The sequence below is a fragment of the Lepisosteus oculatus genome, unplaced genomic scaffold, assembly GCF_040954835.1.
Source record: "Lepisosteus oculatus isolate fLepOcu1 unplaced genomic scaffold, fLepOcu1.hap2 HAP2_SCAFFOLD_103, whole genome shotgun sequence".
Taxonomy (NCBI): domain Eukaryota; kingdom Metazoa; phylum Chordata; class Actinopteri; order Semionotiformes; family Lepisosteidae; genus Lepisosteus; species Lepisosteus oculatus.
Genome location: NW_027167655.1, coordinates 262,191 through 288,023, shown reverse-complemented (window position 1 = coordinate 288,023; position 25,833 = coordinate 262,191). Strand labels below are relative to the sequence as shown.

General features: G+C 44.7%; 10 non-coding genes across 10 annotated transcripts; 4 read left to right on the top strand and 6 right to left on the bottom strand.

Moving 5' to 3' along the window:
- Positions 1-1,793: 1,793 nt before the first annotated feature.
- Positions 1,794-1,875, bottom strand: trnas-uga (transfer RNA serine (anticodon UGA)). Its single transcript has one exon. It is a non-coding gene; the product is annotated as a tRNA-Ser (tRNA).
- A 1,343-nt stretch (positions 1,876-3,218) lies between these two features.
- On the bottom strand, positions 3,219-3,300 carry trnas-gcu (transfer RNA serine (anticodon GCU)). The gene has a single exon. It is a non-coding gene; the product is annotated as a tRNA-Ser (tRNA).
- Positions 3,301-4,924: 1,624 nt separating this feature from the next.
- On the top strand, positions 4,925-4,997 carry trnar-acg (transfer RNA arginine (anticodon ACG)). The gene has a single exon. It is a non-coding gene; the product is annotated as a tRNA-Arg (tRNA).
- Positions 4,998-11,232: 6,235 nt separating this feature from the next.
- Positions 11,233-11,305, top strand: trnar-ccu (transfer RNA arginine (anticodon CCU)). The gene has a single exon. It is a non-coding gene; the product is annotated as a tRNA-Arg (tRNA).
- Positions 11,306-16,059: 4,754 nt separating this feature from the next.
- trnar-ucg (transfer RNA arginine (anticodon UCG)) lies at positions 16,060-16,132 on the top strand. The gene has a single exon. It is a non-coding gene; the product is annotated as a tRNA-Arg (tRNA).
- A 1,555-nt stretch (positions 16,133-17,687) lies between these two features.
- Positions 17,688-17,769, bottom strand: trnas-uga (transfer RNA serine (anticodon UGA)). The gene has a single exon. It is a non-coding gene; the product is annotated as a tRNA-Ser (tRNA).
- Positions 17,770-19,305: 1,536 nt separating this feature from the next.
- Positions 19,306-19,379, bottom strand: trnan-guu (transfer RNA asparagine (anticodon GUU)). Its single transcript has one exon. It is a non-coding gene; the product is annotated as a tRNA-Asn (tRNA).
- A 2,816-nt stretch (positions 19,380-22,195) lies between these two features.
- Positions 22,196-22,277, bottom strand: trnas-uga (transfer RNA serine (anticodon UGA)). The gene has a single exon. It is a non-coding gene; the product is annotated as a tRNA-Ser (tRNA).
- A 1,536-nt stretch (positions 22,278-23,813) lies between these two features.
- Positions 23,814-23,887, bottom strand: trnan-guu (transfer RNA asparagine (anticodon GUU)). The gene has a single exon. It is a non-coding gene; the product is annotated as a tRNA-Asn (tRNA).
- Positions 23,888-25,080: 1,193 nt separating this feature from the next.
- trnar-ucg (transfer RNA arginine (anticodon UCG)) lies at positions 25,081-25,153 on the top strand. The gene has a single exon. It is a non-coding gene; the product is annotated as a tRNA-Arg (tRNA).
- Positions 25,154-25,833: the final 680 nt, after the last annotated feature.

Genomic DNA, 25,833 nt, shown 5'->3' with positions numbered 1-25,833 from the left:
AGTGGGTTTTCAGTTGCGAGTTGCAAGGGGATGCAAGTGATGGAGCCGCTCGCTGCAAAAGCCACTGCATTGGCCGGGAATCAAACCCGAGCCTCCCACGTGGCAGGTGAGAATTCTACCACTGAACCACCAATGCTCAGTGCCTGAGCCTTCAAAAAAGACGCTTTTTTGGTGCTCTGTGCAAAACGCGTCGACATCTGCTTCCAGCTGCAAAATGCCATTTGCGGACGCTGAAGAACTTATTTCCAAGGCAGCAGGTACAAGCGATTGGGCGTTTTAAAACCACCAGGAACAGCAAAGAGGCGCGCTTCTTTGCTTGTGCCGAAACACACCGACTGAAGGCGGACAACGTAGTCGGCAGGATTGGAACCTGTGCGGGGAGACCCCAATGGATTTCTAGTCCATCGCCTTAACCACTCAGCCACGACTACAGCAAGCCCCACTGCCGCTGCGTTCTTGCTACAATCTTACCTGGATCGCGAGGCGCCGGCGGAAGGCAAAATACAAGCCTTGCAGACAGACACGCCTCAGAGGATTTAAGGGTGGCTTCATGTCGGAATGATAAAGTCTCCCCGTCCGGACATGAAAATGCCACTTTGTTACACACAAAAAAAGAATCAACAACAGAGAAATGCCCACAAGCATTTGAAAAGCCGCACCACGTCGCACTTGAAATAGCTCTTACATTAGTGGTAGACACAGGAATCGCCTTTTTATTTACGCTCTTACCAACGCGATGGAAAGCAAAACAAAGCAAAGCAGAGCAAAACAAAACGAACAAACGAAAACCCTCACGTCCTGCACTTGCATATAACCCCGTTACGTGCCCAAGCGGTATTGTACGTCATCCTAGCACTGCACCCCGGGTCGTACGGTATATGGGAACGAGCACACGCCACGAATCGTCTCGAATCACTCCCTACAGCTGTAAGGCGCCTTGAAGCGTGCACCCCCAACATTCTTCTTTGCGCATCTGTGAAAGGTAAACTCTTGAGCAAACTCTGAACCAGCTCTAAGGAAACTAATCCGATTAGACGTTACTTTGACTCATCTTCTTACGCTCAGTGCCGGATTGCTCAAACTCCAGCTAGGGTTAGGGTTAGCATTCCCACGCTACTTAGACACTTTGTTTACGCTCAGTGCTGGATTTTGGGAACTTCAGGACGAGTGGGAATTTTCTCCTATCTGTCCATTCTGTTTTGTTTTGGAGACTCTTGGCTGCCTATGTTGTTCAGTGCACCGTGAAGGAAACATTTTCCAAAACTGTGTCAGCTCAAAAGTTGTAAGAAAACCTCTCCAGGTGCTTTAACTCTCTTCATTTTTGTCATTTAATGTGACACTCGATGTATAACTGGAGCCTCACATATGCAAATGGTGAGGCTCCAGTTCGACACCCAGTTCCACACCACTTTACAGTATATGACAAAAGCATGGCAGACTGTGCCGGACCAGCTGGTAACTTCCGCTTATTTTGACCATATTAAACATTGGAAATCTTCCCACTTGCATTTGTGACACTTGATTTTGGCTCCACCTAAGACACTCTTAAATCTTCAAACACTTTTCTCTTCTCCCGCAAAAAACTTGTCTGTCGGCACTATGTGGCAGCGTTGCATGACAACCCATCTCACCACGGAAAGGAACCTAACAGCTTTGGTAAGAGAGTAGAATTACCTGAAGAACTGCTTTCCATGGAAGCAGGACCAAGCGATGTAGCATTTTTATAGTACCAGGAAAGGAGAAGCGGCACTTCGCCTTTGCCGCACAGGCACAAGGTGACGTGCGGCAGACGCCGTAGTCGGCAGGATTCGAACCTGAGCGGGGAGTCCCCAATGGATTTCAAATCCATCGCCTTAACTACTCGGCCACGACTACAGCGAGCTCGCCGCCGCCGCATTCCTCCTATAATCTAACACGGAGTGCGAGGTGGCTGCGGAAACCTTTTTAAAGTCGCTCTCTGTTAAAAAAAAAACCTTTCACAAGATACATGCCGGCAGACAGACACGCCTCAGAGGGTTTAAGGCTGGCTTCACGTTCAAATGATAAAGTCTCCCCGTCCGGATGTCAAAATGCAACTTTGGCAGACAGAAAAAACATCAACAAACCACAAATGTGGACAAGGATTTTACAAGCTGCACCACACTGCACTTTCAAAAGCATTTACATTCGTGTTAGACGCAGGAATTGTCTTTGTTTTGCGCGCTTACGAACGCCATAGAAAACGAAACAAAACAAAAGCCCTCAGCTCCTGTACTTGATTATAACGCCGTTACGTGTCGAAGCAGGAATTTACGTCATCTTACCACTGCAACATGGGGAATAGAGGGAAATGAACACACGCTACGAATCGTCTCAATCACTCCCTAGAGTCGTAAGGCACATTGAAGGGTGCACCCCCATCATTAATCGTTGGGCCTCTGTAAAAGGAAAGCTGTTGAGCAGTCTTTGAAACAGCTCGGATGAAACACTTGATTGCTTCCATGTGCATCTGGAGCCCACTTCTTATTTTCACTTCACGCCGCCCAAAGCATTTCTAAAACAGGAGATTCGCGTTTGGGAATGCGCCCTGCCCTACAAATAAAACAGGTCTACGGGTCTGAAACCTGCTCCACGGAAAACAGTTCTGTTGCGCTTTTGATCAAAGGGAGATTCTCTGTTCTTACTTTTTGATTACATAACACCCAAAGGGGCTTCTTTGGAGCTGGATTCCAACCAGCATCCTAAAGTTTCTTGGCGGTATCCTTTACAGTCCTCTGTTCGGTCGACAAGGAACAGTAGGGGGCAGCTTTCCTCACACATACAGTGCAATGTACTGTAGTGTTCCCCTTCATTGAATTCGCAGTTCTGCATCAGACCTCTAACTCGTTTCCTTAGCTTGGATTTAAGCCACGAAGCAGGCTTCTACTGTATAAACGTCTAGAGGAATCACAAACTATTTGAGAGGCCATCATCCCAGGGGGAACTGACAAAGTCTATCCCTAAACACCTAGCGCAGTCTCTCGAGAGACTGTCAAAAATCGCTTTCTCCGTTTGTGCTGCAAGTAAGTGAAAACGCGGTCTCAACCCAGAGCCACTTGGCAGCAGCGGCACGTAAATACTGTTACTACCACTGCTCGATACCAACGTTAGCCTACTATACCATGTTCAGCCACCGCTAGAAAATGTAAGGCTCTAGTACTGGAGCAAACAAAAGGAGAGCCAACGTCAAACGTAGAGAGCGACGAAGATGGGATTCGAACCCATGCGTGCAGAGCACAATGGATTAGCAGTCCATCGCCTTAACCACTCGGCCACCTCGTCGATGAAACTGGGCTGTCCAGACATGGGTTGGCGCGCTCCAGATGATCTTTTTCTTTTTTTTCCCTCGTACTCAAGGGTCCTTTTCCTGTTCCACATGCGATTTCAACATTTTCCTTGGGAGATGTCAAGCCAGCAAGCCACTGCTGTGGTTCAGTGGCCATTGTGGAGTTCAGTGGCCCTGTTGTACACAGAAAGCACATTGAGCTCCTTGGACATGAAAAGTTCCAGATAAAAGCCATTTGTCATCCTTTCTCTTGGTGTCGATGTTGCTATTGTATGTAAAGGTGGCAACTTGCTCAGCGAGCAGGCGGAGCACACACCGAATGCAGATGTGTCTGAGTGGTGTGTCCAAGTGGCTGCAAAAGGACAACACTACCGGGGCGCCGTTGCTTAGTTGGTTAAAGCGCTTGTCTCTTAAACAGGAGATCCTGAGTCCGAATCCCAGTGGTGCCTTCTTTGTTCTGTCTTCTCGAACAGAACTGGTCCTTACAGACAACCGCCTACGGCTAGACTTAATTAAATGCAAGTATTCATTTCCTGTCTTTAACGCGACTTGTTTTTCTTAAAATGGATGGAACTTGCAATACATGAAATACAAACATTGCTAATCAGCGCTAGCGGCTGGCAAAAAAAAAGAAGTCAGCAATGTTTTTTTTCTTTAACCTTAACCCTGCTAATGGAGAAGAGTTAAACGACCGAGTCTATGCAGCTTAAACGGTGCTCATGTCGGGTTCTTAGCTGAAAGGGTGGTAAATCACGCTCACCCCAGTCCTTAATCTTTTAAAAGGATACAATATTGAACCTAGTCGCCACATCACATACATCCTGTTCAACGATAAAAAAGTGACATCTATCCTCGATCCAGAGTAAATCCCACGATGAGGGCATATTTTTTTCCACTTTACCATGAGTCGGGCTCAGCTGCACAGAGGCGAGAGCAGAGCAATGAGGTCACAGGGACAGGGGAGTCACACGCTGGCGGTTTGAACACGCGGAAGATCACTGAGGGATCCACAGTATATGGACCCTCCGTGCGCCATCAGTCCACACTCCGGACTCTGAATCCTGCCATCCGAGTTAAGATCTCGGCGGAACCTGAGGCACAGTTCCTTCTTAAAACGTAATCTGGTGAGCATTTCTAGAATCGTACTTGTATAGATGCAGCCTTTAATGTGTTGCTGGGTTAAAATTGATGACTTCTTGAACTTCAGTAGGCAACTGCCCTCTTGATTTCGGATTTAATTTCTTTATTACAGGGGCGCTTTTATGAAGACAGAGTCATGTTCAGGTACTTTGCTTGATGGAGGAAGCATATTTCGGACTCTGTGATCTGCTCACCTGGAAAGGTCTGCTGTACTACTACAAGAGAGAAGTAGAGTCTGGAAGAATGGACAATTTTATGATGCTTTGGAAGATAATGTTTTTTTTTTCTTTGAAATCGAAATGAATCAGAATATCAGTGCAAAAGACAAACTCTTGGTTTGGTTTAAAGAGATATGGTTTTAAAACAGACAAAATGTAGAAAACAGGTGTTTCTCACTTTTGGAAAAGAATGGACCGGGGGTAATATTTTACTAGGTGCAGTGCTCATCTCACTGGGTTACAGTCCTGCAGTGTCACACCAGGGCCAGTGGCGCAATGGATAACGCGTCTGACTACGGATCAGGAGATTGCAGGTTCGACTCCTGCCTGGCTCGGGTTGTTTTTAAACACATCGGGCTACTCCCTAAGTAGTCTGTGCTACTTACTGCATTGTAATCGTACCCAGTAAGATATTTCCTTCATGTAAATGAACTGCACCTGACAGCTTTAGAAAAACACCTGGGCTCAGTACGGTGCTGAGAGCTTAGCGTTGCTGTTCTAATTAGCACGCACTGCATCGGCTATGAGCCCGAACCTTTCAATTATTCCGATCAGTAAGTCAACACGTAGTCCACATGAACGGTAGAAATATTCTCTTGTCTGTCTCTTGTTTGTATAGAACTGAATGTCCCTGACAATGTACTGTTAGTTTTAATTGAAGAACGGCATTTGTGTTCAAATATACCAGACAAGTTTATGTAACTGCTCATGCGACACTCAGTTGTAATTAGTCAAGAAAAAAAAAGTCGAACAACAGCTGCGGGTTTGATTCTGAACGTATGAGATTGCAGCGCCTTTTACTTCCATTGACAAATGATAGAGATTCGAAGAGAGATCCTTCAGACCAGCAAGCAAACCCACGGCTTTTTCGGTTTTCTATCTAGGCAACGTTGGTGTCTGCAATAGCATACATGAAAGCGTGATGCAATTTCTGTGGCTACATTTGTTGCACGTCATGCACAGTAAGAGTGTTTCTAACACCAAATAAAAAGTCAACAATTAGCGATCACGCCTTCTCCTCAGTTAACCCACTGAAACCCTTGCTGTTAACAGTTCTTTACTGCGTGCTTTACCAGCACCTACATATCGTGTCGGTTCTTTCAGCTTTATTCATTAGGTTTTCAAAGGCATAAGTAGAGCACCAGAGGTGCGAACGCAAAATGTGTAGTTATCTGAAGAATTGATTTCCATGGCAGCGGGTCCAAGCGATTTCGCGTTGTTATAGTACCAGGAAAGGAAAAGCGGCACTTCGCCTCTGCCGCGCAGGCACAAGGCGACGTGCGGCAGACGCCGGAGTCAGCAGGTTTCGCACCTGCGCGGGGAAGCCCCAACGCATTTCGAGCCCATCGCCTTAACCACTCGAGCACGACAAATGCGAGCTCGCCGCCGCCGCATTCCTCCTATAATCAAACACGGACTGCGATTTGGCTGCGGAAACCTTTTTAAAGTTGCTCTCCGTTAAAAAAAATACCTTTCACAAGATTCGTGCCGGCAGACAGACACGCCTCAGAGGGTTTAAGGCTGGCTTCACGTTCAAATGATAAAGTCCCCCAGTCCGGATGTCAAAATGCAACTTTGGCAGACAGAAAAAACATCAACAAACCAAAAATGTGGACAAGGATTTTACAACCTGCACCACACTGCACTTTCAAAAGCATTTACATTCGTGTTAGACGCAGGAATTGCCTTTGATTTGCGCGCTTACGAACGCCATAGAAAACGAAACAAAACTAAAGCCCTCAGCTCCTGCACTTGATTATAATGCCGTTACGTGTCGAAGCAGGAATTTACGTCATCCTACCACTGCAACACGGGGAATAGAGGGAAATGAGCACAAGCTACGAATTGTCTCTAATCAGTCCCTACAGTTGTAAGACGCCTGGAAGCGTGCACCCCCATCATTAATCTTTGCGCATCTGTGCAAGGTAAACTCTGGAGCAGTCTCTGAAACGGCTCAAAGGAAACACGTGATTGATTCCATATGCATCTGGGGTTCATTTCTTATTTACATTTAATTCAAGGGAAAGGCTTGGGTCAGTTTCAGACGGCCTCCAACAGCGAGATTCAAGCGCCCCACCTTCAGCCCAATCTGCGCCGCCAGAACGACAACAGCTCCTCTGGTCTTTGGGGTGCGGTTGTGACCCCGTAACCTAAAGTGTTGGTGGCAGACAAATGGAGACTAACAGGTGATGTCCTAGGACATGACTACATTGTGACACTCGGTGGGGATGGTGACCATTGCTTGGAAAAGAGTGCGAGGCCCCTTTAGAAAAACATTTTGTTAACAGGCATTCTGCCTCAGCCTAAACACCTATAGCTTGCAAAGCGCATGCTATTAGACAGGCACCTCTGCAAGACCTTAAGAGTCTCTTAAACTAGTGATAGTAAGGTGTTCCCAATGGGCGATGTTTGGCTTTCAAATCATCTCTCTGTGGAAGCGCCGAGATGCAGCTGTTTAAGGCTTAGAAGCAGCTGACTGTTTCACTACCTAGCTGATTACTGTCAGTCAGGGAGCTCAGAGGTGAAAAGCCTGTCTGAGAGACAATTCGCCGTCGATGAGTTCAATATGTTCCGTACCAGCTCGGCGCAACTGAGATCATCTTGGTAGCCGTGTAGCTCAGATGAGTGAGAGCGTGTGTGTGTGTACCACCGTGATTGGATGCCGGTCCTTCTCAGGTCACAGTAAACCTTCTGCTGCCTAACTTCCCTAATTTTGGGGATCCCTTTGAAAAAGCAAAGGAAAAAAAACTGGCTCTTCATCAGCAAGATCGACCTCACCCAGTGTGGCGCAGTGGCCTAATGGCTAAGACACTGGCCTCTTAAGCCAGGGATTGTGGGTTTGAGTACCATCTGGGGTGCTCCTGTCCCATTTTGAGCGTACAAATGTCCTTTTGATTTGCAAAGCTACAACCCCACCTTACTCAGTGAGCGTCTCTTCTTTTCTCTCACATACAGTTGGGAGAAAAACTTTTGTAAACAGCCCTTCGGAATGATGTGGATTTCTGCATGAATGGCTCCTAACATGTGATCTTATCTTTATCTAAGTCATAATAATTAATAAAGAGAGTCTGATTTAACAAACAACACACGCCCAACATTTGACATTGCTGTTTCTTTATTGACCAAATGGTTTAAACAATCAAGGTCATTGATGGAAAAAGTACGTGAACCCTTATATTAAGGAGCTAGTGGAACCTCCTTTATGACAAAAACCTCAATCCCCACTTTCTGTAGCGGCTGGTCAGACCTGAGCAGCAGTTAGGAGGTATTTTGGCCTATTCCTCTATGCAAAACTGTTTCAGTTCATGTATATTTTTGGGATGTCTTGCGCTGAACGGCCTGCTTCAGATCACGCCACAGCACTTCAATGGGACTGGGGTCAGGACTCTTACTTGGCCATCCCAAAATACGGAATTTCTTCTGTTTCAGCCACTCTGTTGTTGATGTACTCCTTTGTTTTTGTCATGCTGCATGACCCAGCCTCTTTCGAGTTTTAGATCACAGGCAGACACCCTGACATTCTGCTGTAGAATTTCCTGATACATCTTGGAATTCATCGGTCCCTCGATGATTGCAAGCCGTACAGCCTCCGCCATGTTTCCCAGGTGGGATGAGGTTTTGGAGTTGGTATGCAGTGTTTTGTTATCTCCAAACATAACGCTGTGCACATTTACCAACAAGTTCAACTTTTGTCATGTCTGTCCACAGAACATTGTTCCAGGAGTTGCTGTGGAACATCCATGTGGTCTTTAGCAAACTTGAGAGGGGCAGTGGTGGTTTTTTTGGGGGGGAGAGCAGTGGTTTCCTCCGTGGTGACCTCGCATGATCACCGCTCCTGTTCAGATTTCTTCTTATGGTGGACTCATGGACATAGACGTAAGACAAAGTCAACCACCTGTTCGCTAGATCCCATCCCCACTCAGCTAGTCAAAGATTCCCTCGAAGGACTGGCAGGACCTATAATTAGTATGATGAATGCATCGCTTGCGTCAGGCGTTGTACCTGATCAATTTAAGGTAGCGGTTGTTAGACCGCTCCTTAAGAAGTCAAATTTGGATCCACAAGTTCTTAACAACTACAGGCCTGTCTCAAAGGTCCCATTTCAATCTAAAAGTTTTGAGAGAATAGTTGTTGCCCAATGTCAATCGTATCTGGATTCAAATAATATACTTGAGAAATTTCAGTCTGCTTTCTGAAACTGCATTAACGAGAGTCGTAAATGATATTCTCTTAGCTACTGATGTGGGGAATGCAACAGTGCTTGTGCTTCTAGATCTTAGAGCTGCCTTTGACACGGTTGACCTCTCTGTTTTGTTACACAGGCTTGAGTTTGAGGTTGGCTTATCTGGAACCGTCCTTCAGTGGTTTACTTCACATTTTACTCATCGTTTTCATTATGTTCAAATATCTAATAATTGTACTGCTTCATCAACGTCACCAGTTCAATTTGGGGTACCAGACGGATCAGTGCCGGGGCCAATATTGCTCTCTCTCTCTACATGCTGCTGCTAGGTAGGATAATACGAAAAAATAATATGAACTTTCATTCATATGCTGATGACACTCAAATAAACATTTTGTTCACACCAAACGACAACTTTTCTATTATCACTTTAGTTAAATGCATTAATGAAGGAAAGACTTGGATGTGTGAAAACTTTTTGTTACTCAACTCTGAGAAAACTGAGGATCTGTTGATCGGAGGCAACAATACTGATAGGACTACTATAACTTCAGCACTTAACTCAGAGGATTTAAACATTTGCCTCAAAGAGACAGCACGTAACCTAAGTGGCATATTAGACACAAGGCTCTTAACAACTTGCATTGTTAAGTGCCTTGAGACAACCTTGTTGTGAAAGGTGCTATATAGAAATACATTGATTTGAACTGAATTGACAATGTAAAATGTTGTGTGTGTTGTTTGTTAAACAAGACTGTCTTTATTTATTATTATGCGTCAGATGAAGATCAGATCACATTTTAAGAGCCAATCATGTAGAAATCCAGATCATTCGCGTTTTAAAAGTTGCGGGAAAAGCAAAACAGGTGCTTTTCCTTTGTTGCGCAGACACACGACGACACCGTAGGCGGCAGGACTCGAAGCTTCGCAGGGAGACCCCGATGGCTTTCTAGTCCATCGCCCTAACCACTCGGCCACCACCGCCGCCACTGCCTTTTTGATGCAGTCTAACATAGAGTGCCGGGCAGCGGCGGAAACCTTTTTCAAAGTCGCTTTCCGTTTAACAACAACAAAAAAAACTTTCACAAAATGCATGCTAGCAGACAAATGCGCCTCAGAGGACTTAAGGCTGGCTTCAAGTTGGAATGATAAAGTCTCCCCGTTCGGACATGAAAACAGAACGTTCTTAGACTGAAAGCAATCAACAACGGAGACATGTGGACGACGATTTTAGTCACTGCACTTTGAATAGCATTTTTACTCCAGTTACAGGAGATGCACCAATGGCCCTTGACCTACGCTCTTACCAATGCCTTGAACATTCAAACAAAACAGCCCTCAAGTCCTGCGGTTTAATATAACGCTGTTACGTGTCGAGGCAGTATTTGACTCTGTCCTACCATTGCAACACGGGGCGTATATGGAAACGAACACACGCTACGAATTGTCTCTAATCAGTCCCTACAGTTGTAAGGCGCCTGGAAGCGTGCACCCCCATCATTAATCTTTGCGCATCTGTGCAAGGTAAACTCTGGAGCAGTCTTTGAAACGGCTCAAAGGAAACACGTGATTGATTCCATGTGCATCTGGGGTTCATTTATTTATTTACATTTAATTCAAGGGAAAGGCTTGGGTCAGTTTCAGACGGCCTCCAACAGCGAGATTCAAGCGCCCCACCTTCAGCCCAATCTGCGCCGCCAGAACGCCAACGGCTCCTCTGGTCTTTGGGGTGCGGTTGTGACCCCTTAACCTAAAGTGTTGGTGGCAGACAAATGGAGACTAACAGGTGATGTCCTAGGACATGACTACATTGTGACACTCGGTGGGGATGGTGACCATTGCTTGGAAAAGAGTGCGAGGCCCCTTTAGAAAAACATTTTGTTAACAGGCATTCTGCCTCAGCCTAAACACCTATAGCTTGCAAAGCGCATGCTATTAGACAGGCACCTCTGCAAGACCTTAAGAGTCTCTTAAACTAGTGATAGTAAGGTGTTCCCAATGGGCGATGTTTGGCTTTCAAATCATCTCTCTGTGGAAGCGCCGAGATGCAGCTGTTTAAGGCTTAGAAGCAGCTGACTGTTTCACTACCTAGCTGATTACTGTCAGTCAGGGAGCTCAGAGGTGAAAAGCCTGTCTGAGAGACAATTCGCCGTCGATCAGTTCAATATGTTCCGTACCAGCTCGGCGCACCTGAGATCATCTTGGTAGCCGTGTAGCTCAGATGAGTGAGAGCGTGTGTGTGTGTACCACCGTGATTGGATGCCGGTCCTTCTCAGGTCACAGTAAACCTTCTGCTGCCTAACTTTCCTAATTTTGGGGATCCCTTTGAAAAAGCAAAGGAAAAAAAAAACTGGCTCTTCATCAGCGTGATCGACCCAACCCAGTGTGCCCCAGTGGCCTAATGGATAAGGCACTGGCCTCCTAAGCCAGGGATTGTGGGTTCGAGTCCCATCTGGGGTGCTACTGTCCCTTTTTGAGCGTACAAATGTCCTTTTGATTTGCAAAGCTGCAACCCCACCTTACTCAGTGAGCGTCTCTGCTTTTCTCTCACATACAGTTGGGAGATGTCTTGCACTGAACGGCCTGCTTCAGATCACGCCACAGCACTTCAATGGGATTGGGGTCAGGACTCTTACTCGGCCATCCCAAAATACGGAATTTCTATTGTTTCAGCCACTCTGTTGTTGATGTACTCCTTTGTTTTTGTCATGCTGCATGACCCAGCGTCTTTCGAGTTTTAGATCACAGGCAGACACCCTGACATTCTGCTGTAGAATTTCCTGATACATCTTGGAATTCATCGGTCCCTCGATGATTGCAAGCCGTACAGCCTCCGCTATGCTTCCCAGGTGGGATGAGGTTTTGGAGTTGGTATGCAGTGTTTTGTTATCTCCAAACATAACGTTGTGCACATTTACCAACATGTTCAACTTTTGTCACTGTCCACAGAACATTGTTCCAGGAGTTGCTGTGGAACATCCATGTGGTCTTTAGCAAACTTGAGAGGGGCAGTGGTGGTTTTTTTGGGGGGGAGAGCAGTGGTTTCCTCCATGGTGACCTCGCATGATCACCACTCCTGTTCAGATTTCTTCTTATGGTGGACTCATAAACACAGACGTAAGACAAAGTCAACCACCTGTTCGCTAGATCCCATCCCCACTCAGCTAGTCAAAGATTCCCTCGAAGGACTGGCAGGACCTATAATTAGTATGATGAATGCATCGCTTGCGTCAGGCGTTGTACCTGATCAATTTAAGGTAGCGGTTGTTAGACCGCTCTTAAGAAGTCAAATTTGGATCAACAAGTTCTTAACAACTACAGGCCTGTCTCAAAGGTCCCATTTCAATCTAAAAGTCTTGGGAGAATAGTTGTTGCCCAACGTCAATCATATCTGGATTCAAATAATATACTTGAGAAATTTTAGTCTGGTTTCTGAAACTGCATTAACAAGAGTCGTAAATGATATTCTCTTAGCTACTGATGCAGGGAATGCAACAGTGCTTGTGCTTTGCTTCTAGATCTTAGAGCTGCCTTTGACACGGTTGACCTCTCTGTTTTGTTACACAGGCTTGAGTTTGAGGTTGGCTTATCTGGAACCGTCCTTCAGTGGTTTACTTCACATTTTACTCATCGTTTTCATTATGTTCAAATATCTAATAATTGTACTGCTTCATCAATGTCACCAGTTCAATTTGGGGTACCAGAAGATCAGTGCTGGGACCAATATTGCTCTCTCTCTCTACATGCTGCTGCTAGGTAGGATAATATGAAAAAATAATATGAACTTTCATTCATATGCTGATGACACTCAAATAAACATTTTGTTTACACCAAACGACAACTCTTCTATTATCAGTTTAGTTAAATGCATTAAGGAAGGAAATACTTGGATGTGTGAAAACTTTTTGTTACTCAACTCTGAGAAAAATGAGGATCTGTTGATCGGAGGCAACAATACTGATAGGACTACTATAACTTCAGCACTTAACTCAGAGGATTTAAACATCTGCCTCAAAGAGACAGCACGTTACCTAGGCGGCATATTAGACACAAGGCTCTTAACAACTTGCATTGTTAAGTGCCTTGGGACAACCTTGTTGTGAAAGGTGCTATATAGAAATACATTGATTTGAATTGAATTGACAATGTAAAATGTTGTGTGTGTTGTTTGTTAAACAAGACTGTCTTTATTTATCAAAAAATAAAAGGAATTTGCTAGGAATGCAAACGTTAGGTTGCGCTTCTTCATGCTGCATCGTCGGCATGAGTGGAGCTTTTTAAACGTCTGTACTTACTGTGCCCCATAAGAAATCGTTTGTCCCCATTCAAAAGAGATTGTGCGATGTCCTGCAGTGTTCGCAAAGCAAACCTTTGACAGTTTGAAAAGAGGAATTTATTCTGCTTCCTGTGCGTGCAGTAGTTACAAAGTTGAACGTCTTTACACGATCTGCTGCAGTTTTCAGTGGGCGGGCTTTGTCAGAGGGCTTGGAAAAACGCACTGTGTTTCGGCTCGGGAAACATCATGAGAAGTGTCCTGCATGTTTTCTGTGTATAGCTGTCTTTTAACGCATACAGAATTCATTCGAAATCATTGATTTCTCCAATTAACAAGGTTCCCTTAAAGGATGAGTCAAAGTAACGTCTAATCGGATTAGTTTCCTTAGAGCTGGTTCAGAGTTTGCTCAAGAGTTTACCTTTCACAGATGCGCAAAGAAAAATGTTGGGGGTGCACGCTTCAAGGTGCCTTACAGCTGTAGGGAGTGATTCGAGACGATTTGTGGCGTGTGCTCGTTCCCATATACCGTACGCCCCGGGGTGCAGTGCTAAGATGAAGTACAATACCGCTTGGGCACGTAACGGCGTTACACGCAAGTGCGGGACGTGAGGCTTTTCGTTTGTTCATTTTGTTTTGCTCTGCTTTGCTTTGTTTCGTGGTCAAGAGGCGTAAGGTAAGTCGTAATCCAGGGAGAACACTGGTGGCAAACAGTCCGAGGTGAGAGGCGAGGTCCAAAGTCGAAAAGGCAGAAGGGGAGTCCAATATCCAGAATAAACGAGGTAATGGAAAAAACGCCAGGTAGAGCTCTCAAGGAGTAGACTCAATACCAGCGGGAAGCAAGTAAAGATGGTAAAAATAGCACTGCGTACCCCACGGTGGAGTGTGTGCAGGTGGGTTAACTCGTGCGGCGGCGTTTGTTAATAATCACCCTCTGCTGGTGCTGTTTAGATTGCTTAAGAGTTGGTCTTAACTGCCTGGCGGTCATGACAAGCTCCTCTTTAAGCTGTGGTTTAGTTTTGCATTCATGTGTTTCTAGAGCAGTTATTTATGGGGGTGGGTGGGTCCTTCACAGAGGCTCAGGACAAATCCCCTGCATGAAAGTCTACTGTGTGCGTTCAAACAGTCACAGGTCAAGAGCCAGGCAGGAGGACAATGGACAGATGAGCCAACGAACTAAAAATAAAAGAACAGATATGAAAAAGCCACCATCTTTTTCTTTTTGACATTTTCCGACTTTCATGCAAGCCAGGACAAAGTTGCTCGTAGCTACTTGTGGATTCAAATACTCTATCGAGTGCTTTGATGAGTTTTTGCAATTTGATTGTCGTCCTGTCAGCCTGTTTCTGTTTTTTTTTTTTCAATCTAGGGATGGAAAGTATGAGGGAAATGATGGAGCAATCAATAACCGCTCCGGAAAAATGGCAGAAAGAAATGGTCCGTCACTAAGGACATTTGTGAAGCAGAGGAGTGACATCACCACAAAGGCGACTTATTCTGCTGATCGTTTTGGTGAATAATGATTGAGGCGTGTTAAGAGAAAGGTAGCTGCGTCAGCATGCTTAGGCTGCAAAGGATAAAGCAAAGGTTTACTCCATGCTGAAAAGAGAAGAAAAGAAGCACAACGTTTCGACTGTGGAGCCTTCTGCGCCATCTTCTTTAGCGATGGTGATGATGTTTACATTGGAAAAACTGAGACACGCATACTGGAGGGGCTTGAACCACCAACTTTTCAGCACCACAGAGTCTGACAGTCTTTTGTGCACCCTACATTTGCAGGTTTATGGTCAAAGAAAACAATCACTTGCGCTTCTTGCAGCTGGCAATCTTTTTCCACTGACAACCAAGAAATGGATTTCATCTTTCACAAGCTGTATGGATTTCTTCAAAAACAAGTTATTCCAGAAAGGAAATGAATTCTTGCATTAAACTGAACCAAGCTGTACATGTTTGTCTGAAATGATACATTCGGCACAACAAGACACGGAGAGAGGCACCGCTGGTATTCAGACCCAGGATCGCCTGCTTACTAGGCGGGCACTTTAAGCCACTAGGGAACAGCGCCAGCGGAGCACCGCGCTTTTACAGACACTTGGACACATCTGCGTTCGGTGTGCACTTAACCTGCTCTCTGAGCCCGTTGCCTCCGTCCCATTTAATAGCAGAACTGACGCCAAGAGAAATGATGAGAAATGGCATTTATCGGGCACTTTTCATGTCCAAGGAGCTCAATGCCCTTGACACCTCCCCAAGGCGACAGAGCTGTGCATTCTTTGGCGACACCATTTTTTCTTTTGTTTAATTTCTATACTTATTGATAGAATAAAAACGATATGTCATGTACTGTAAGGAAAATGTCTCTTTTCATGGGGAAAGCTAGCACCAGCAAATGTTGTGTTTAGAAGAAGTGATTTAACATGACACGTGACCTAATTTACCGGAGCAAAAGCTCACCCAGCAAGCCCTGCTTTACTTCTACAGGAGAGAAGTACTGTAGAGTCTGCAAGATGTTCAGCTGGGTAGCTACGTCAGCATGCCTCGGCTGCAAAGGAACAAGTACTAGGTTTATTGCATGCTGAAAAGAGAAGAACGGAAACACAGCGTTTCGACTGTGAGGTCTTCGCACACCTGAAGAAGCCTCACACCTGTAAAAGGCTCCATGGTTTTCTTTCTTCTCTTTTCAACATGGAATACACCTATTGTCTGCAAGATGTGACAATTTCATGGTGTTTTGGAAGAAAACCTTTTTTCTTTGAATTCAAAATCAATCGGAATTTCAGCACGACACATCAACACTTTTTCTGTTTTAAGGAGATGATATTTTAAACCTGACAAAAATAGTAGGAAACACAAGTTTCTTGCTGTGAAAATTTAGATGGGGAAGTGTACTACTAGTAGCAGTGTAGAGCTCTCTGTGGTGGAGTGCAAGCACATGTTCTATGGGCCAGTGGCGTAATGGATAACGCGTCTGACTTCGGATCAGAAGATTGGAGGTTCGAGTCCTGCCTGGCTCGTGAGGCTTTTAAACCTCTCAGGTTCCTCGGTAACAGGTTGCCGTCATGTATATGAACTATAGAAAAGCATTTGCCACAACCCGTAAATTAGCACGCAAGTGCGGGCTGGTGAACACAGAACTGTATGGAGATCATCTCCAGCTCCGAGCTCAATTGCAATGAAAAAACATGCAGAACAGAACTGGAGAGCAGCTGAATTTGTGCTCGGTAGGGTGGGGAGGACTCAGCATTGCTATTGTTCTAATTGGCATGAACTGCAGGGGATCTGAATCAGAACATGTCAGTTAGTTCGATCATTGCGTCAGTATGTAGGCCACGTTAATACAGAATTATTACTTTGTCTGTCTCGTCTTTGTATATAGCTGAATGTCCCTGACAATTTCATGTTAGTTTTTAAGAACGACATTGGTGCTAATATATACATATATAGCATATAAGGAACACGTAAAAGTTTAGTCCATGCTGAAAAGATAAGAAAACCGCCACAACGTTTCATCTTGGAATAAATCTTTACTTGTTGTTTTGCAGCCTACCCATTCTGACCTAACTCCTCCCTTGAAATTCCCTAACAGATAAGGGTACGTAACGGCTCATGCGATGCTCAGTTGCAATTTGTCCCAAAACAAACAAGAACAGCAGCTGAGGATTTGAGTTTGAACATGCACTGTATTAAAGCAGCTTTTATTTCCATTGATAAATGCTAGATATTCCTACAGAGATTCTCCAGGTGAGTAAGCGATTCCTGTTTCTGTTTCTATTTCTGTTTCATATATATATACAGTATATATATGTTACATGTGTCTCTGCAATAGTATAAATGTGTTATACACTATCAGGGGCTGCTTTTTTGTGCACCTCATCTACAACAAGGGTTTTTTTTTTCATTTATGTTTGTGGACCTTCACCATTTGAGGAAGTGAGTTAGATAAGAAAGTTACAGGTATGGTGAGCAATGACTGACAAAGGCACGTACTGCGTATTCCTTACAGAAGTGTAAGCAATTTGTTCTAAAAAACACCGGCTAAAGTCCAACATCGTTAGCAATCTTATTACTTAAACAGAATTAACATCAATAAACTGTAAGGTGCTGGTACATGCGAGTAGATTTGATCTTCTATTAAACAAAAATGCAATTACAGCTCTAAAAAGGTCAACCTAGACTTCTGTAACAGATCTGTTCAGGTCATCGCTGTTTCTCTGACCTTGTGAGTCTTTGGAATTTTAAAAGTGTATTTTGCTTGCCTTTCATGTGGTCTGTGTACAAGTCACTGTGGCGTATGAGGTCCTACACAGCCTTGCTATAGACGTGACGAGCCTCCGCTATGTTGCAATGGAGAACAGGTTCAGTACGGAGCTGCCGAGAAAATTCAGCTGGAAAGCTCGTTGCAGAAAAGCATCGTTCTCTGTGTCCAGCGGCAAAGCGTCCATCGTGGGTGCTGAAGAATCGATTTCACAGGCTGTGGGTCCAGGCGATTTAGAGTGTTAAAGGTCCCAGCGAAAACGAAACGGCGCTGGTCCTTTTACACGCACGCACGCAACCAAATGCAAAGGACGCCGTAGTCGGCAGGATTTGAACCTGCGCGGGGAGACCCCAACGGATTTCAAGTCCGTCACCTTAACCACTCGGCCACGACTACAGCAAGCACCGCGGCCGCTGCCTTCTTGCTACAATCGAACAGGGAGTGCGAGGCGGCGGCGGCAGCGGAGGCAACTTTTTTCAAGTTCGCTCTCCGTTTAAGAAACCTTTTACGCCATACGTGCAAGCACACACACACACACCTCAGAGGACTTAAGGGTGGCTTCAAGTTGGAATGATAAAGTCTCCCCGTTCGGACATGAAAACAGAACGTTCTTAGACAGAAAGCAATCAACAACAGAGACATCTGGACGACGATTTTAGTCACTGCACTTTGAATAGCATTTTTACTCCAGTTACAGGAGATGCACCAATGGCCCTTGACCTACGCTCTTACCAATGCCTTGAACATTCAAACAAAACAGCCCTCAAGTCCTGCGGTTTAATATAACGCTGTTACGTGTCGAGGCAGTATTTGACTCTGTCCTACCGTTGAGACACGGGGCGTATATGGAAATGAACACATGCTACGGATCGTCTCTAATCGGTCCCTACAGTTGGAAGGCTCCTTGAAGCGTGCACCCCCATCATTCATCTTTGCGCATCTGTGAAAGGTAGACTCTTGAGCAATGTTTGAGCCAGCTCTAAGGCAACTAGTGCTATTGGACAGACACCTCTGGAAGATCCTAAGAGTCTCTTAACACCACTTCCAGCAGCAAGCTTAATTGTTCGCTGGAGGTCTCCCACCCAGGTACTGACCAGGCAAAGAATCACCAGTACATTGAATGAGGAAGTTAATCCTGAAATCCAATTACATATCTCAAGGTAAGACAAATCCATAAGAACATGTCTTAGTATTACTTCGTTTACATTAGTATGGCACTGAGTTGGAGCTCCTCTTTAAGCTGTGGTTTAGTTTTGCATTCATGTGTTTCTAGAGCAGTTATTTATGGGGGTGGGTGGGTCTTTCACAGAGGCTCAGGACAAATCCCCCGCCTGAAAGTCTAATGTGTGCGTTCAGACAGTCACAGGTCAAGAGCCAGGCAGGAGGACAATGGACAGAAGAGCCAACGAACTAAAAATAAAAGAACAGATATGAAAAAGCCACCATCTTTTTCTTTTTGACATTTTCCGACTTTCATGCAAGCCAGGACAAAGTTGCTCGTAGCTACTTGTGGATTCAAATACTCTATCGAGTGCTTTGATGAGTTTTTGCAATTTGATTGTCGTCCTATCAGCCTGTTTCTGTTTTTTTTTTTCAATCTTGGGATGGAAAGTATGAGGGAAATGATGGAGCAATCAATAACCGCTCCGGAAAAATGGCAGAATGAAATGGTCCGTCACTAAGGACATTTGTGAAGCAGAGGAGTGACATCACCACAAAGGCGACACATTCTGCTGATGGTTTTGGTGAATAATGATTGAGGTGCGTTAAGAGAAAGGTAGCTGTGTCAGCATGCGTAGGCTGCAAAGGATCAAGCAAAGGTTTACTCCATGCTGAAAAGAGAAGAAAAGAAGCACAACGTTTCGACTGTGGAGCCTTCTGCGCCATCTTCTTTAGCGGTGATGATGATTACATTGGAAAAACTGAGACATGCGTCCCTGGGTGGGCTTGAACCACCAACTTTTCGGTTAACAGCCGAACGCGCTAACCGATTGCGCCACAGAGACTGACGGCCGCTTGTGCTCCCTACATTTGCAGGTTTATGGTCAAAGAAAACAATCACTTGCGCTTCTTGCAGCCGGCAATCTTTTTCCACTGACAACCAAGAAATGGATTTCATCTTTCACAAGCTGTATGGATTTCTTCAAAAACAAGTTATTCCAGAAAGGAAATGAATTCTTGCATTAAACTGAACCAAGCTGTACATGTTTGTCTGAAATGAGACATTCGGCACAACAAGACACGGAGAGAGGCACCGCTGGTATTCAGACCCAGGATCGCCTGCTTACTAGGCGGGCACTTTAAGCCACTAGGGAACAGCGCCAGCGGAGCACCGCGCTTTTACAGACACTTGGACACATCTGCGTTCGGTGTGCACTTAACCTGCTCTCTGAGCCCGTTGCCTCCGTCCCATTTAATAGCAGAACTGACGCCAAGAGAAATGATGAGAAATGGCATTTATCGGGCACTTTTCATGTCCAAGGAGCTCAATGCCCTTGACACCTCCCCAAGGCGACAGAGCTGTGCATTCTTTGGCGACACCATTTTTTCTTTTGTTTAATTTCTATACTTATTGATAGAATAAAAACGATATGTCATGTACTGTAAGGGAAATGTCTCTTTTCATGGGGAAAGCTAGCACCAGCAAATGTTGTGTTTAGAAGAAGTGATTTAACATGACACGTGACCTAATTTACCGGAGCAAAAGCTCACCCAGCAAGCCCTGCTTTACTTCTACAGGAGAGAAGTACTGTAGAGTCTGCAAGATGTTCAGCTGGGTAGCTACGTCAGCATGCCTCGGCTGCAAAGGAACAAGTACTAGGTTTATTGCATGCTGAAAAGAGAAGAACGGAAACACAGCGTTTCGACTGTGAGGTCTTCTCACACCTGAAGAAGCCTCACACCTGTAAAAGGCTCCATGGTTTTCTTTCTTCTCTTTTCAACATGGAATACACCTATTGTCTGCAAGATGTGACAATTTCATGGTGTTTTGGAAGAAAACCTTTTTTCTTTGAATTCAAAATCAATCGGAATTTCAGCACAACACATCAACACTTTTTCTGTTTTAAGGAGATGATATTTTAAACCTGACAAAAATAGTAGGAAACACAAGTTTCTTGCTGTGAAAATTTAGATGGGGAAGTGTACTACTAGTAGCAGTGTAGAGCTCTCTGTGGTGGAGTGCAAGCACATGTTCTATGGGCCAGTGGCGTAATGGATAACGCGTCTGACTTCGGATCAGAAGATTGGAGGTTCGAGTCCTGCCTGCCTCGTGAGGCTTTTAAACCTCTCAGGTTCCTAGGTAACAGGTTGCCGTCATGTATATGAACTATAGAAAAGCATTTGCCACAACCCGTAAATTAGCACGCAAGTGCGGGCTGGTGAACACAGAACTGTATGGAGATCATCTCCAGCTCCGAGCTCAATTGCAATGAAAAAACATGCAGAACAGAACTGGAGAGCAGCTGAATTTGTGCTCAGTAGGGTGGGGAGGACTCAGCATTGCTATTGTTCTAATTGGCATGAACTGCAGGGGATCTGAATCAGAACATGTCAGTCAGTTTGATCATTGCGTCAATATGTAGGCCACGTTAATACAGAATTATTACCTTGTCTGTCTCGTCTTTGTATATAGCTGAATGTCCCTGACAATTTCATGTTAGTTTTTAAGAACGACATTGGTGCTAATATATACATATATAGCATATAAGGAACACGTAAAAGTTTAGTCCATGCTGAAAAGATAAGAAAACCGCCACAACGTTTCATCTTGGAATAAATCTTTACTTGTTGTTTTGCAGCCTACCCATTCTGACCTAACTCCTCCCTTGAAATTCCCTAACAGATAAGGGTACGTAACGGCTCATGCGATGCTCAGTTGCAATTTGTCCCAAAACAAACAAGAACAGCAGCTGAGGGTTTGAGTTTGAACATGCACTGTATTAAAGCAGCTTTTATTTCCATTGATAAATGCTAGATATTCCTACAGAGATTCTCCAGGTGAGTAAGCGATTCCTGTTTCTGTTTCTATTTCTGTTTCATATATACAGTATATATATGTTACATGTGTCTCTGCAATAGTATAAATGTGTTATACACTATCAGGGGCTGCTTTTTTGTGCACCTCATCTACAACAAGGGTTTTTTTTTCATTTATGTTTGTGGACCTTCACCATTTGAGGAAGTGAGTTAGATAAGAAAGTTACAGGTATGGTGAGCAATGACTGACAAAGGCACGTACTGCGTATTCCTTACAGAAGTGTAAGCAATTTGTTCTAAAAAACACCGGCTAAAGTCCAACATCGTTAGCAATCTTATTACTTAAACAGAATTAACATCAATAAACTGTAAGGTGCTGGTACATGCGAGTAGATTTGATCTTCTATTAAACAAAAATGCAATTACAGCTCTAAAAAGGTCAACCTAGACTTCTGTAACAGATCTGTTCAGGTCATCGCTGTTTCTCTGACCTTGTGAGTCTTTGGAATTTTAAAAGTGTATTTTGCTTGCCTTTCATGTGGTCTGTGTACAAGTCACTGTGGCGTATGCGGTCCTACACAGCCTTGCTATAGACGTGACGAGCCTCCGCTATGTTGCAATGGAGAACAGGTTCAGTACGGAGCTGCCGAGAAAATTCAGCTGGAAAGCTCGTTGCAGAAAAGCATCGTTCTCTGTGTCCAGCGGCAAAGCGTCCATCGTGGGTGCTGAAGAATCGATTTCACAGGCTGTGGGTCCAGGCGATTTAGAGTGTTAAAGGTCCCAGCGAAAACGAAACGGCGCTGGTCCTTTTACACGCACGCACGCAACCAAATGCAAAGGACGCCGTAGTCGGCAGGATTTGAACCTGCGCGGGGAGACCCCAACGGATTTCAAGTCCGTCACCTTAACCACTCGGCCACGACTACAGCAAGCGCCGCGGCCGCTGCCTTCTTGCTACAATCGAACAGGGAGTGCGAGGCGGCGGCGGCAGCGGAGGCAACTTTTTTCAAGTTCGCTCTCCGTTTAAGAAACCTTTTACGCCATACGTGCAAGCACACACACACACACCTCAGAGGACTTAAGGGTGGCTTCAAGTTGGAATGATAAAGTCTTCCCGTTCGGACATGAAAACAGAACGTTCTTAGACAGAAAGCAATCAACAACAGAGACATCTGGACGACGATTTTAGTCACTGCACTTTGAATAGCATTTTTACTCCAGTTACAGGAGATGCACCAATGGCCCTTGACCTACGCTCTTACCAATGCCTTGAACATTCAAACAAAACAGCCCTCAAGTCCTGCGGTTTAATATAACGCTGTTACGTGTCGAGGCAGTATTTGACTCTGTCCTACCGTTGAGACACGGGGCGTATATGGAAATGAACACATGCTACGGATCGTCTCTAATCGGTCCCTACAGTTGGAAGGCTCCTTGAAGCGTGCACCCCCATCATTCATCTTTGCGCATCTGTGAAAGGTAGACTCTTGAGCAATGTTTGAGCCAGCTCTAAGGCAACTAGTGCTATTGGACAGACACCTCTGGAAGATCCTAAGAGTCTCTTAACACCACTTCCAGCAGCAAGCTTAATTGTTCGCTGGAGGTCTCCCACCCAGGTACTGACCAGGCAAAGAATCACCAGTACATTGAATGAGGAAGTTAATCCTGAAATCCAATTACATATCTCAAGGTAAGACAAATCCATAAGAACATGTCTTAGTATTACTTCGTTTACATTAGTATGGCACTGAGTTGGAGCTCCTCTTTAAGCTGTGGTTTAGTTTTGCATTCATGTGTTTCTAGAGCAGTTATTTATGGGGGTGGGTGGGTCTTTCACAGAGGCTCAGGACAAATCCCCCGCCTGAAAGTCTAATGTGTGCGTTCAGACAGTCACAGGTCAAGAGCCAGGCAGGAGGACAATGGACAGAAGAGCCAACGAACTAAAAATAAAAGAACAGATATGAAAAAGCCACCATCTTTTTCTTTTTGACATTTTCCGACTTTCATGCAAGCCAGGACAAAGTTGCTCGTAGCTACTTGTGGATTCAAATACTCTATCGAGTGCTTTGATGAGTTTTTGCAATTTGATTGTTGTCCTATCAGCCTGTTTCTGTTTTTTTTTTTCAATCTTGGGATGGAAAGTATGAGGGAAATGATGGAGCAATCAATAACCGCTCCGGAAAAATGGCAGAATGAAATGGTCCGTCACTAAGGACATTTGTGAAGCAGAGGAGTGACATCACCACAAAGGCGACACATTCTGCTGATGGTTTTGGTGAATAATGATTGAGGTGCGTTAAGAGAAAGGTAGCTGTGTCAGCATGCGTAGGCTGCAAAGGATCAAGCAAAGGTTTACTCCATGCTGAAAAGAGAAGAAAAGAAGCACAACGTTTCGACTGTGGAGCCTTCTGCGCCATCTTCTTTAGCGGTGATGATGTTTACATTGGAAAAACTGAGACATGCGTCCCTGGGTGGGCTTGAACCACCAACCTTTCGGTTAACAGCCGAACGCGCTAACTGATTGCGCCACAGAGACTGACGGCCGCTTGTGCTCCCTACATTTGCAGGTTTATGGTCAAAGAAAACAATCACTTGCGCTTCTTGCAGCCGGCAATCTTTTTCCACTGACAACCAAGAAATGGATTTCATCTTTCACAATCTGTATGGATTTCTTCAAAAACAAGTTATTCCAGAAAGGAAATGAATTCTTGCATTAAACTGAACCAAGCTGTACATGTTTGTCTGAAATGAGACATTCGGCACAACAAGACACGGAGAGAGGCACCGCTGGTATTCAGACCCAGGATCGCCTGCTTACTAGGCGGGCACTTTAAGCCACTAGGGAACAGCGCCAGCGGAGCACCGCGCTTTTACAGACACTTGGACACATCTGCGTTCGGTGTGCACTTAACCTGCTCTCTGAGCCCGTTGCCTCCGTCCCATTTAATAGCAGAACTGACGCCAAGAGAAATGATGAGAAATGGCATTTATCGGGCACTTTTCATGTCCAAGGAGTTCAATGCCCTTGACACCTCCCCAAGGCGACAGAGCTGTGCATTCTTTGGCGACACCATTTTTTCTTTTGTTTAATTTCTATACTTATTGATAGAATAAAAACGATATGTCATGTACTGTAAGGGAAATGTCTCTTTTCATGGGGAAAGCTAGCACCAGCAAATGTTGTGTTTAGAAGAAGTGATTTAACATGACACGTGACCTAATTTACCGGAGCAAAAGCTCACCCAGCAAGCCCTGCTTTACTTCTACAGGAGAGAAGTACTGTAGAGTCTGCAAGATGTTCAGCTGGGTAGCTACGTCAGCATGCCTCGGCTGCAAAGGAACAAGTACTAGGTTTATTGCATGCTGAAAAGAGAAGAACGGAAACACAGCGTTTCGACTGTGAGGTCTTCTCACACCTGAAGAAGCCTCACACCTGTAAAAGGCTCCATGGTTTTCTTTCTTCTCTTTTCAACATGGAATACACCTATTGTCTGCAAGATGTGACAATTTCATGGTGTTTTGGAAGAAAACCTTTTTTCTTTGAATTCAAAATCAATCGGAATTTCAGCACAACACATCAACACTTTTTCTGTTTTAAGGAGATGATATTTTAAACCTGACAAAAATAGTAGGAAACACAAGTTTCTTGCTGTGAAAATTTAGATGGGGAAGTGTACTACTAGTAGCAGTGTAGAGCTCTCTGTGGTGGAGTGCAAGCGCATGTTCTATGGGCCAGTGGCGTAATGGATAACGCGTCTGACTTCGGATCAGAAGATTGTAGGTTTGAGTCCTGCCTGGCTCGTGAGGCTTTTAAACCTCTCAGGTTCCTAGGTAACAGGTTGCCGTCATGTATATGAACTATAGAAAAGCATTTGCCACAACCCGTAAATTAGCACGCAAGTGCGGGCTGGTGAACACAGAACTGTATGGAGATCATCTCCAGCTCCGAGCTCAATTGCAATGAAAAAACATGCAGAACAGAACTGGAGAGCAGCTGAATTTGTGCTCAGTAGGGTGGGGAGGACTCAGCATTGCTATTGTTCTAATTGGCATGAACTGCAGGGGATCTGAATCAGAACATGTCAGTCAGTTTGATCATTGCGTCAATATGTAGGCCACGTTAATACAGAATTATTACTTTGTCTGTCTCGTCTTTGTATATAGCTGAATGTCCCTGACAATTTCATGTTAGTTTTTAAGAACGACATTGGTGCTAATATATACATATATAGCATATAAGGAACACGTAAAAGTTTAGTCCATGCTGAAAAGATAAGAAAACCGCCACAACGTTTCATCTTGGAATAAATCTTTACTTGTTGTTTTGCAGCCTACCCATTCTGACCTAACTCCTCCCTTGAAATTCCCTAACAGATAAGGGTACGTAACGGCTCATGCGATGCTCAGTTGCAATTTGTCCCAAAACAAACAAGAACAGCAGCTGAGGGTTTGAGTTTGAACATGCACTGTATTAAAGCAGCT